Raw genomic sequence first — 10,351 nt, forward strand, 5'->3', positions numbered from 1 at the left:
CCTCCCATACTACAAGTAGGCCAATTTTTAGCACCCTGATCCAAGTTAACTAATACAAATTAGTTTAGTTGGGTTAGTCCATCCATCTCCAAAGCCCCATCCTGAACTCTAGCTTCTGCCATTTTCACTAGGTCTATGGTCTAGATCTCATCACCATTCTATCTAATCGAAATGGAATAATGGGAAATTTATATCCAAATATTTTTCTTTATATTTTTCTCCTATTCTCATGGTTACTAACGAAGGGAGACTAAACTATGTCAATTTGATTGTTCTGAGGAAATTCCCACATCATCGAGAAGAGTTATTCAGGATTTAGGTTCTTACCAAGTAAGGCTGAATGAACTTGTGGTAAATTGATTGGGCGTTACCAACAACATGAGAGTCTGTGTGGGTAAGTGGCCATATCCCCATTGTGAGCACTATGATGAGGTAAGCCCAAATTCTGCAGGGTCAGATGAATCACATTCTTCATAGGATGATATAAAGTAGAGATTATTTTCTATGAACATGTTAATTCCTTCCATGATTCCTTTAATTAGAGACGAAGTTCAACCAATAGGTGATGAGTTTCAATTGACCAAATAGGATGAGGTGGTAGGTACTGACCAAGATAGATTCAAAACATCAACACCTCAAACGGTATATCCATTGGCAATTGATTGTACCATAAGGAAGGTCGTGTCTCTAGATGAGGTTCCACAACCGCTGATAAGAGAGGTTCCACTAAGAAAGCAATAGAGCTATTAAGGATTCAGGTCCCCACGTGCCTAGGTGTAAGGCTGTTGTATGATCCTGTGGATATCCCCATGGGGGACCTAATTTTCACCTATATTGTCGTGGACGGACTGGGGAGGTTCAACCAAATAGGTGTTTGTTTTCTCTGTCAGTTAGGACTATAAGGTAGTTGTGTTAGGTCAATAAGTGTTATGTCGTAAGTGAGCCATATCCCCTTGGATTTCTTTGAGGTCGAGCAAGCCAGAGCTTTTTCGTATGGTTGTTTGGATAGCCAAATGTGTTGTTCCCCATGAAGTTAGTGAGTTTCAACAAAACAAATAGGAGAGGCTTTTAGTAACCGCATAGTTGATGAGGTGGTTAAAATGAACTATCCACCATGAAAGGGCACCACCATGAGAGCAATTATGTTTGAGAGCTATGGTTGAGAGCTATGCAAACACCAATTCCTTCCTTCCTATTGTTATGGTCCATTATGTGAACCCCTCCTTCCTTGTAAATTGTTAGCATGATAGTTACTCCAACAGATCCCTCTCATTTCACATTTTTTCATAGCGTCAAAGCCTAATTTTGAGTGGTTCAATGAGGAAATCCCACAATGGCGATATCAAATGGGAAAACTGGCATTTCTAGGGGTTTCCATAATAGTGGCAAGATACCTTCGATTGAGAGGCTTGATGAAACTTGCATCAAGATGTTGAACTTTCCCCATCCAACTATAATGGTCTACAAACAAAATGCGAACCCATCCTTCCTTCCTTACTTCCAGCTATAGGGTTTCAACCCGTCAAGTGTTATATGGAGGGAGGTCAGAGGCTTTTCAGATCCATTAAGGGTGTCCTATTGATTTATGATAGTTTCACCCCATGTTAAGGTGTGTATCTATGTAAGAGGAGGGTTTCAAACCTGTTCATTGTGTCTAATGTGCCATATGATATTATTCTTTTTCATAGTCTCCACATCAAAGACAATTTACATCATTGATAAGTATCTCCTTGGCCTAGGCATAAGAAACCCATACCATATATGTTAGGGATGAGTGTACTCCTCCTATGTGTGTGTGGATGTTTCTCTAACCTTTTGTGATAGGCAGAGATAGAGCTTGCCTGATATCTACGTTTTACTCGTATTCCATTAAGGGACAACAATAAGTTGCTATGGCATAAAAGAAGCTAAGCACCAACAAGGGGTGAAAACAAGTTCATACAACATATAGCATTAGCCAATTGGGATGATGTTACCACTACTAGTTGATTAGATTCAACCAAGAATTCCTTCCTGCTAGCTAAGGTTTGCAGTGCAAACCTCTTCTCATCCTTACAACTATGATGAAAAGAATCCATCAGTGGGACTAGATAATCTTATCTTAAATCAAAACCCTTATCATTTGGCATGATAGCTAAGGAGTTCCAGGGCATGCCAAGGAATGAAAAGGTGTGCTAACACATGGCAGACAGTGTCAATGGATGGTGAGGAGTGTTAGGGAGAGTCAGGGGAACACAAGGGAGAACTAGGTCAAAATTCTTGGAAATGAACAAATAAGAGTGTGTGCCAATGAGTGTTAGTGAATTATAGGTGTCCCAAGGATGAAGTGTTTTAGGATAATTTTAGAATAGGACTTGCAGGAGGCAATCCTATGGTTGTGATAAGGCGTGGACAAAGCAATTTCAGAGAAAGGGAAACTTTGGGTTGGGCACAATATTGTTTTTCTAATGAATTGGTTGGGTTATTTGTGAGGGTGTTAGTGTCAGTCGGTTCAGCCTGTCACCAGTGAGGGTGGTGTTAGGGTGTCAAGTCAATTTTTTTTTTATTTCAGTGAGTCTTCAAATAAAAATTTGGTCACTGGCTAGTGTGTCTAAGGCTATTTCCACTCTCTTAAGAATTTCATATGCCAGTCACTTTCATTGCTCAGTTGAGTCTACCATCTTGAAAAAATCATTAATATCACTTCAGTCACATCATCATGGTCTCCATTCATATTAGTGTCACCATTAGGTCATTAGGGTTAAGGTCACAAAATTAGTCATTTCATGTATAAATTCGGCAAATGAGGAGTAGCAATAGGCAAAATTTGTTCAATAACACTTGATTTCAAATGTAATTTATGATTTTAGATGCAATAGTGTTCCGATGGTTCTAAAGTTACAAGAAGAGGTCCTAAGGCTACAAAACACAAAAAGAAAGTGAATTGGTGAAGTGGGCCATCCTACCTCGTTAATCACTTAGACACCAAAAGAAAATTATAAAAGCACATGGAGGAGCTCATTCACACTCATTTGCACTTGTCTACCATCCTAGCATTGAGCCCTCCCCCTCTCCTTTGCAAAAAATTGTGATTCCATAGCCCTCACTGGAAAAAATTGACTATCGTTGCACACAAAGAGCCTTTGTTGTGCACCTGGACAACACGCTGCGCACAGGAAGAATTCATTGCGCATGAGGCAAAGTTGTCCAAAATTGTTGTTTGACCACCAAAATTCATTTTTCAAAGCTCCTCTTTAGTCATTTCATCCTCCAAGCTCTATAACAAGTAAGTTTAATCATTTTCATGCCCTCCTTTTCCTCATATGTCAAGAAAATGATCAAATACTTCTTCTTCTAGGGTTTACATGATTTTCATTGTTTTGATCCTAAAATGATGATTTGCTGCCCTAAACCCTAGATTATGCGTCCCAACACCTCTGTTTGAGGCTAATACACCATTTCCATCCATCACAAAGCCTTATCCCCTCGTTTTCTATCATTTTCCTCTAAACCCTAATCTACCTATCTCTTTCTAGGATAGACCTATGTTTTGGCCTTTTCCACCCCTTCCCCTCACTCATTTCCCAAAATTCCTTTTTCCTCTACTCACTGACATCATCCACTACCCTCCTAAATTTCCTTACAAATTTAGGCAACTCCTAAGTCCATCATACCACCTTAGTCCCTCACAACAACAAGTTTCATGGTTTTTGCTTGCCTTTCACCTAGGGTTTGAAGTATGGAGCATGACTCATCACCATCAGAGAAGAGGAAGTACAACAAGGGGGAAAGATACTTAGGTTTGAGCCCTCTCATTGCAATGAAATTGCCTCCTCCCCATTTTTCATGAAATTCTTTGAATATGTCAATTGTTTAGGGTTTTGTCAAAGAGTGCAGGAAGTAGGTTACCATGAGCATCACATAGGTATATTTTCCCTCACCTTGAAGGAAGACAAGATCACCATTGTAGGTACTGATTTCATGTTTTCAGTGGATGCCATCTCTCAAGCTACATGCATACCAAACCATGGTGAAAACTAGTTCAAAGGCATGAACCTAGACCTAAAAGAGTACAAACCCTACTTGAAATCACAATACAAATGAGCTCACTCACATGTTTTCCCATTCAAATACTTGTTGGAGAGATATGCACCATTGATGAAGGTTGTCATGAATTTCTTCACATGTGAGGGTAGATTTTCTAGGCTATATCAATACCACATAAGACTGCTCATGCACTTTGTTAGTTTCAGTCTTTCCAGCCTTCCTCCAGTGATCAAATATGCTCTTACAAAATGGTCTCAGAGTGTCCAGGTCAAATTTTGTCATTTCAAAGAGTTTTCAAGCAAAATTTGGTCACTAGACATTAGGTCTAGGGTTTGCTTTCACTCCTTCTAAAGTTGTCCAAATGTCAGTCTATGTCACTATTCAGCTGAGTCTATCATCATTCATAGGGTTTTCCTCATCATGACAAGTTCCATTGGGTCATTTTACAGCTTATTCATGCTTCAGTTGTGCCTTGGTAAGGTCCATTTCCCTCTCTTAGGGTTTTGAAAGCTAATTTCTCTTGGACAGTCAAATCATCGGAAAAACTTGTATCCTGATGTTCATACACGTTCCCCTATCCTTAAAGTACCTTATCAAATGCTTCCCATCACTGAGATCCCCCAAATTTCTCATTTTTTCACAAACCCTAGTTTCTTGCCACAACTTGGCAATTTTCTAGGCTAGGCCTGTGTTTTGCCCTTTTGGACCCCTTCCCCTCGCTCAATCTCTGAGATTCCACTTTCCCCTATTTCCTAACATCCCTCCCTACTTCCAAAAATTTCCCCAAGAATTTAGAAGCCCCTTATCCCCTTCATTTCGCTTCATTTCGACAAAATCCCTTGTTCCACACATCGGGATAAGTTTCACTCAAAAGATGTTTCAGAGCAATAAAAGATGAATTTTGGAAAACTGAGAGATTTTTTTTTCCAAAATATGCCAAAGAAGAAAAACCTCCTTCACTTTTTACACAGGTGTCATGGTTTTAGAGAAATGTGAAAAATATCGTTGCCTCAGGAGAATTGAAGGCACCTCTAAAGTGACCTTGGTAAAATCAATTTTTCTCCTAGTTTGGTTGGCCAAATGACTTTATTGATGATTCAAATGATAACTAGACACAAATATCTTTCCAATGAGCTATCATGAGCTCAATTTGGCATTGAGGAAGGCATTCAAAAGTTGACTGCAACAGCACTCTGCTTTGAGGCAGCCTCATTTGGCACATTTTGACCAGTCTTAGGAGATTTGATTTTTTACAGAGCAAATCAACTCCAAATTAAAAAATTCCAGTTGGGTTGGAAAGTAGACTCAAAGACCTTTCCAACGAGCTATCCTGCGCCCAATTTGGACACCGGGAAGGCCTTCAAAAAGCATCTGAAAGTCGCACTACGCGTCAGGGAGGGCGCGCTACGCTTCAGGGAGCCTTTCTCAGTGTTATTTTGCACGTGCGCTATGCATCAAAGGGGCGCTACGCGTTGGGTTTTTCGCCCAACAAACTGTCAGAAAGCTACTAAATCCACTTTTCTCTCAAGCAAATTGCAGGTAGGCCTCTCCTCCATGGCTAGATTTGGTTTTGCAAGATGAATGAGAAATTAATATGCTAAAATGCCATGAAAATGAAAAGTCAAAACCCTACTTTGCTGTGGAAGATTTAAAAACTTAATGGTGCTAGGGTTTCAAAATATTTTGTTGTCCAAGGTTGCCCATTTTTTATCCCTCTTTTCCCTCATCTCCATCCACATTCTCTTTCAAATTTTCCCATAAAATTTCGTAATTTTCCTCTCTTAATCCCAAAACCTACTTCACCCCAAAACCCTACAATATCAAGATTTCCATATCCCTTCCCTTCCCTAAATTCCTTGTTTTATTTCCATTATTCCCTAATTCCCTGATATTCTCCCCTTCCTAATATTCCCTTGTTACATTTGTTTTCCCCTTGGTCACAGCATTGTTTAGATCAGAAGAGCAGTTCACATTCAGTTGTATACAGCAGTTTCACATATCAGCATTCATCCAAGGCAGTCGTGCAACAACAGTTATGTCATCCGGTCATTCATCCAATTATGAAGTGGAAACCCAAAGTGACTCACCCTTGGAAGGACATGCACTCATGAGGCTTCATAGAGGTGGCAGAAATATCATTACTTGTCCCGGAACTTGGTGTACAAAGCGAGAATCGGAAGTTTGAAAGCAAAGGTAAAGAGAGCTTCAAGGAGGCAAAAAGTGGATGAAGGACTCTAAATATTGGCTGAGGCATCCTTGGCTCATCATTGCCCTTGATGAAGAACCTACAGTCCAAATTTCAAGAAATTTGGAGAAATTTTTGACATTTTGGAATTTTTGCACTAAAAAACAGGTTTTTGTCCTCAACGCGTAGCGTGCCGTGCGCTACCCTTAAGTTGGGGAGGTCCATTTCAGGAAAACTCAGAATTTTTGGATTTTTCATGAAAAATTACACTTGCTCAGCCACTGCCAAGCAATTTCATGAAGATTTGAGCCCCCAAAAGGTCAAAAAACATGCAAAAAATGACCTTCTGCCACTTTTTGGACACACAGGAAGAAGTCTTGGGAGATTGCAATTTTGGAGGGGAAAATGGCCACCAAATTCCACTTGGGTTGGAGAGTAGACATCCAGACCTTTCCAACAAGCCCACTTGTGCCTCGTTTGGATGTCGGGAAGTGCCTCAAAAGTGGCCTGAAAGGCGCACTACGCATTGGGAAAATTTGCCAGTTTTGCACTTTCAGCTCAGGAAAACGCAGCATTGACTAGTTTTGACTTTTTGGTTGGATTTTTCATCCTCTTTGATGTAATTGATGTAATTTCATGTTGATATGATATTTTTTTACCTATTCTAGAAGATTCATTCATAAAATGGCAAAAAATTAATGAATGAATTGGTTTCCTAACTTATAGAGGTAAGTTGTTTTGATTGCCTAGATTGTAGTGCTCAGTTTAGAATTGGTTGAAACAGCTCCTAGGATGATGAGCTCGACCCCTAGAGGCAAGGGAAGAGGTTGGCTTGCCTATATTATGTATTTTCTTAGTCATTTTCATGGTTGGAATCTTGAGGGATAAGCTTAGACTGTATTACTCTTTGTATCTCTGCAATTTTGGCAAAGGAAAGACCAGGGTTTTGCAGCACTATTTGGGATTCCTGTGGTTATTTGTGTTGATGGTGTGCTTCTCTCATGTACTTGTAAGTTTGTTATGTGTATCATTTTCCTACTTCTCTTTTCTGCACATTAAGTAAATGAAGTTTTAAGGTAGAATTCATGGTTTCTATGCTCTGCCTTTAAGTTTGCTTAATATCTATGTTTTCATCTGTCTAAAGAGAACTCTCGAAAGTTTCTTGCTCTCTTTAGCTCCTCACCGGTAATTTCTATCCATTCACTTAATTCAAAGGCATCAAGACAATCTCCTACCTTGCCCCAAAAAGACCTCTGCAAAAACTGTGTCTCATCCCCGCACCCAAAATTGTTGTGCTCAGTTTTCCAACAAAACCCTAGAAATTTAAAATCAAATTTTCCCCATCAGTTTACTAGCCTAAAATCAGTGTGCTTTATTGGTCATCTCAGCCCTTTGAAGACCTTTTGCCGAGATAGACCCGGAGAGAGCCCTCTCATGTCCCCGTAGGGCTAGCTACGAGGCTAAGTGGTTTGATGTTGCCTTGGATTTTGTCTTCTTCAGCCTGAGGCATATTCAAGTGCTAACACACTTTACAGCTGCCAAGTCTCTAAATTTGTCCAGCTACTTGTATAGGAGCCTAACCAAAATGTCTGAAAGGGTGTTATTGAAAGAAAAAGTGCATTATCCAAACCTCTTTCACCATAGACTAATAAAGGTTATAATACTCAGAGAGAACATGACATGGGAAACCTTCATTGAGGCAGCCTTGAAAACGCATATAACCACTTCACCAAGCCAGAACCAAACCATGTCAGTACATCCCATAGAGGTGGGGTCATCAAGAAAACATGATGAGGTTTCCAAGATACCTAGGCTTGAGGTGATCAAGACATATCAGAGAGGTATAAGGCTTGTGTTTTCTCCTCAAATTGAGGAAGGGGCCAAGCCTACTGCATCAGCAGAACAAGGATCACCATCACATCATGAGGCTTTTTTGCATGATGAGGAGCCCATTGAGCATGAATTTGACCTAGTTGAATTGGAGGCACATGATGAGAATAAAACCCTGCAAAAAGTCATCAAAGAGAAGGATTCTCAAATCATGGAGCTCAAGGACAATTTGGAAAGGGCCAAATTCATCATTTGATTCCTCGAGCAAGAAAACAATCAACTTAAGGCAAAACAGCTAGTCATGGAGAAAGAGAAATTCAAAGTCAAGAAACAAGAGATGAAAGGAAAGAAATTGGTGGACCATGAGGAAAATGAGCAGCACAAAGGACATGTGGCAAGGAAGGGACCAAGGACAATGGGTCTTAGGAAAGCACTTCAGAGGGAAAGAGAACAAAAGTCACCAATGGAAGAATTAACCTTTTAAGATAGGATTGCCATGAAAATACATGAGGACATGGATTTTTCGCTTGACAAAGTCAATTTCCACCTTGAGAAGCTCCTTGATAAGGCCAACAGGTATAACAAGTTGCAAAATAAAATGGCCATCCATTATTACACAAGGAATAAGGTTGCCAAGGTCAAAATCAAGCAGTTGAAGGAAAAACTTAAGGAAACTTTAATCAGCCAAGAGGAGAAGGGTAAGTTATATTTTCTTGCTGATGAATCCATGATTGAATAAAATACCTCATCAGGAATCTCTAGACAAATTTTGGGAGGATTTGGAGAAAATTTTGTGTTTTGGTGCAGATTGGTGCAGACTTGCAATTTTTTGGCAATTTCCTGTCTAAGAGCGCAGCAAGCTCACGATGCGCTTATTCCTAGGGCTCAAAATGATGAAAAAAAAGCCTTTTTTGAAATCTTATGGCCCCCTCTCAAAACCCATCTTCCCACTTTCCTGTTCTGGGGCTCATTTTTTGAGAAATTTGCAAAAAAGAATCCAAAATCACCTTTCTTCCCCTTTTTCCATTTCGTTGCGCACCTGGAGACACCTTGGGAGAATGGCCATATCTCAGCCAAAAATGGGTCCTTTTGAGTGAAAAAATACTCTAAAGACATCTACACTCTCCCATATTTCCAGAACAAGCTTCGTATTTGTATTTGGACTTCATAAAGGCACTCAAAAATGGCCTCCAATAGCTCACTGCACACGTGGAAATTTCTGAGATTTTTGTAAAATTTCCACTGTGTAATTTTTGGTAATTCCTAGTTTGACTTTGGTAAAAGTCAAAAGGGTGAAGTAGATGAATGTGAGGGGTAAAATTAAATGTAAATAATGAGTGTTTAGTCTTTGTAATCTGTTTTGACGTAACTTTGACCTCATTTATGAGAGAGGTTGGAGTCAAAGTTAATTGTAGAAGTTGTTTTTAACTTCCCTAGACATTAGGGTTTGGTTAGAACACCTCATGGAACAGTTCCTAGGGTCATGGATTTGACCCCTGAGAGTGGGGAGATATTGTTTTAGCCTTTATGTATCAGTTTCTCAGTGATAGAATGGGTTTGATTTTATAGGAGAGAATTATTGTAGATTGTACTTGGACATTTTCTAGAATTCAAAGGACACAGTGTGCAGTTATTATCTAGGAATTCATGTGCAGTAAGTTTTTGATGTTTTTTTTCTTTGTTGTAGCTTTATATGAAAGATATTCATCTTCTATTTCCATTCATCAATTCTTCAATGGTTTTCCTTACAATTTATAAACATAATTATTTGCATAAAGCTCTATTTTGATGGAAAAATCATTATGTGTTGCTTTCTTTCTTGCTTAACGAATTCATGTTTCATGCTCATTAAGACCTTTTGCTTCTTCTAAACTCTACACTACACTGAAAAACCCTAATATCCATCACAAAAGTAATGCTACCTTTCTCCTTTATATATTTGATGTTGTAACCCTTTGATCCTCTGACCTAGCTACCCGATTTTTCTCCCTTATCCAACAACAAAACCCTAAATTTTCCAAAACCACCTGAGCCTAGCTATATATCCTAAAACACTTTACGTATCAGTCATCTCTTGGCAGTGATTTCATAAAGAGATCCCTCTCTAGTTTGGTAGGGATAGCTACAAAACTAAAAGCTTGGTCTGTGGTTACCTTTGTCGATCTCCTCATCAGCCTCAGACATTGTGAAGGATAACAAAGGGCATGACAACTAGGAAGTGCCAAGGTGTTATAGTGAATGTAAGGTTCCCAAGTCATGGAAAAATGTAATTTTAGTTTTCAGGTCATGATTTCCAAGGTGTGTTAGGGA

The sequence above is a fragment of the Pinus tabuliformis genome, chromosome 2_1 (genome assembly GCF_031772625.1).
Source record: "Pinus tabuliformis cultivar Carrire ecotype Pingquan chromosome 2_1, CPIR1, whole genome shotgun sequence".
NCBI lineage: Eukaryota > Viridiplantae > Streptophyta > Pinopsida > Pinales > Pinaceae > Pinus > Pinus tabuliformis.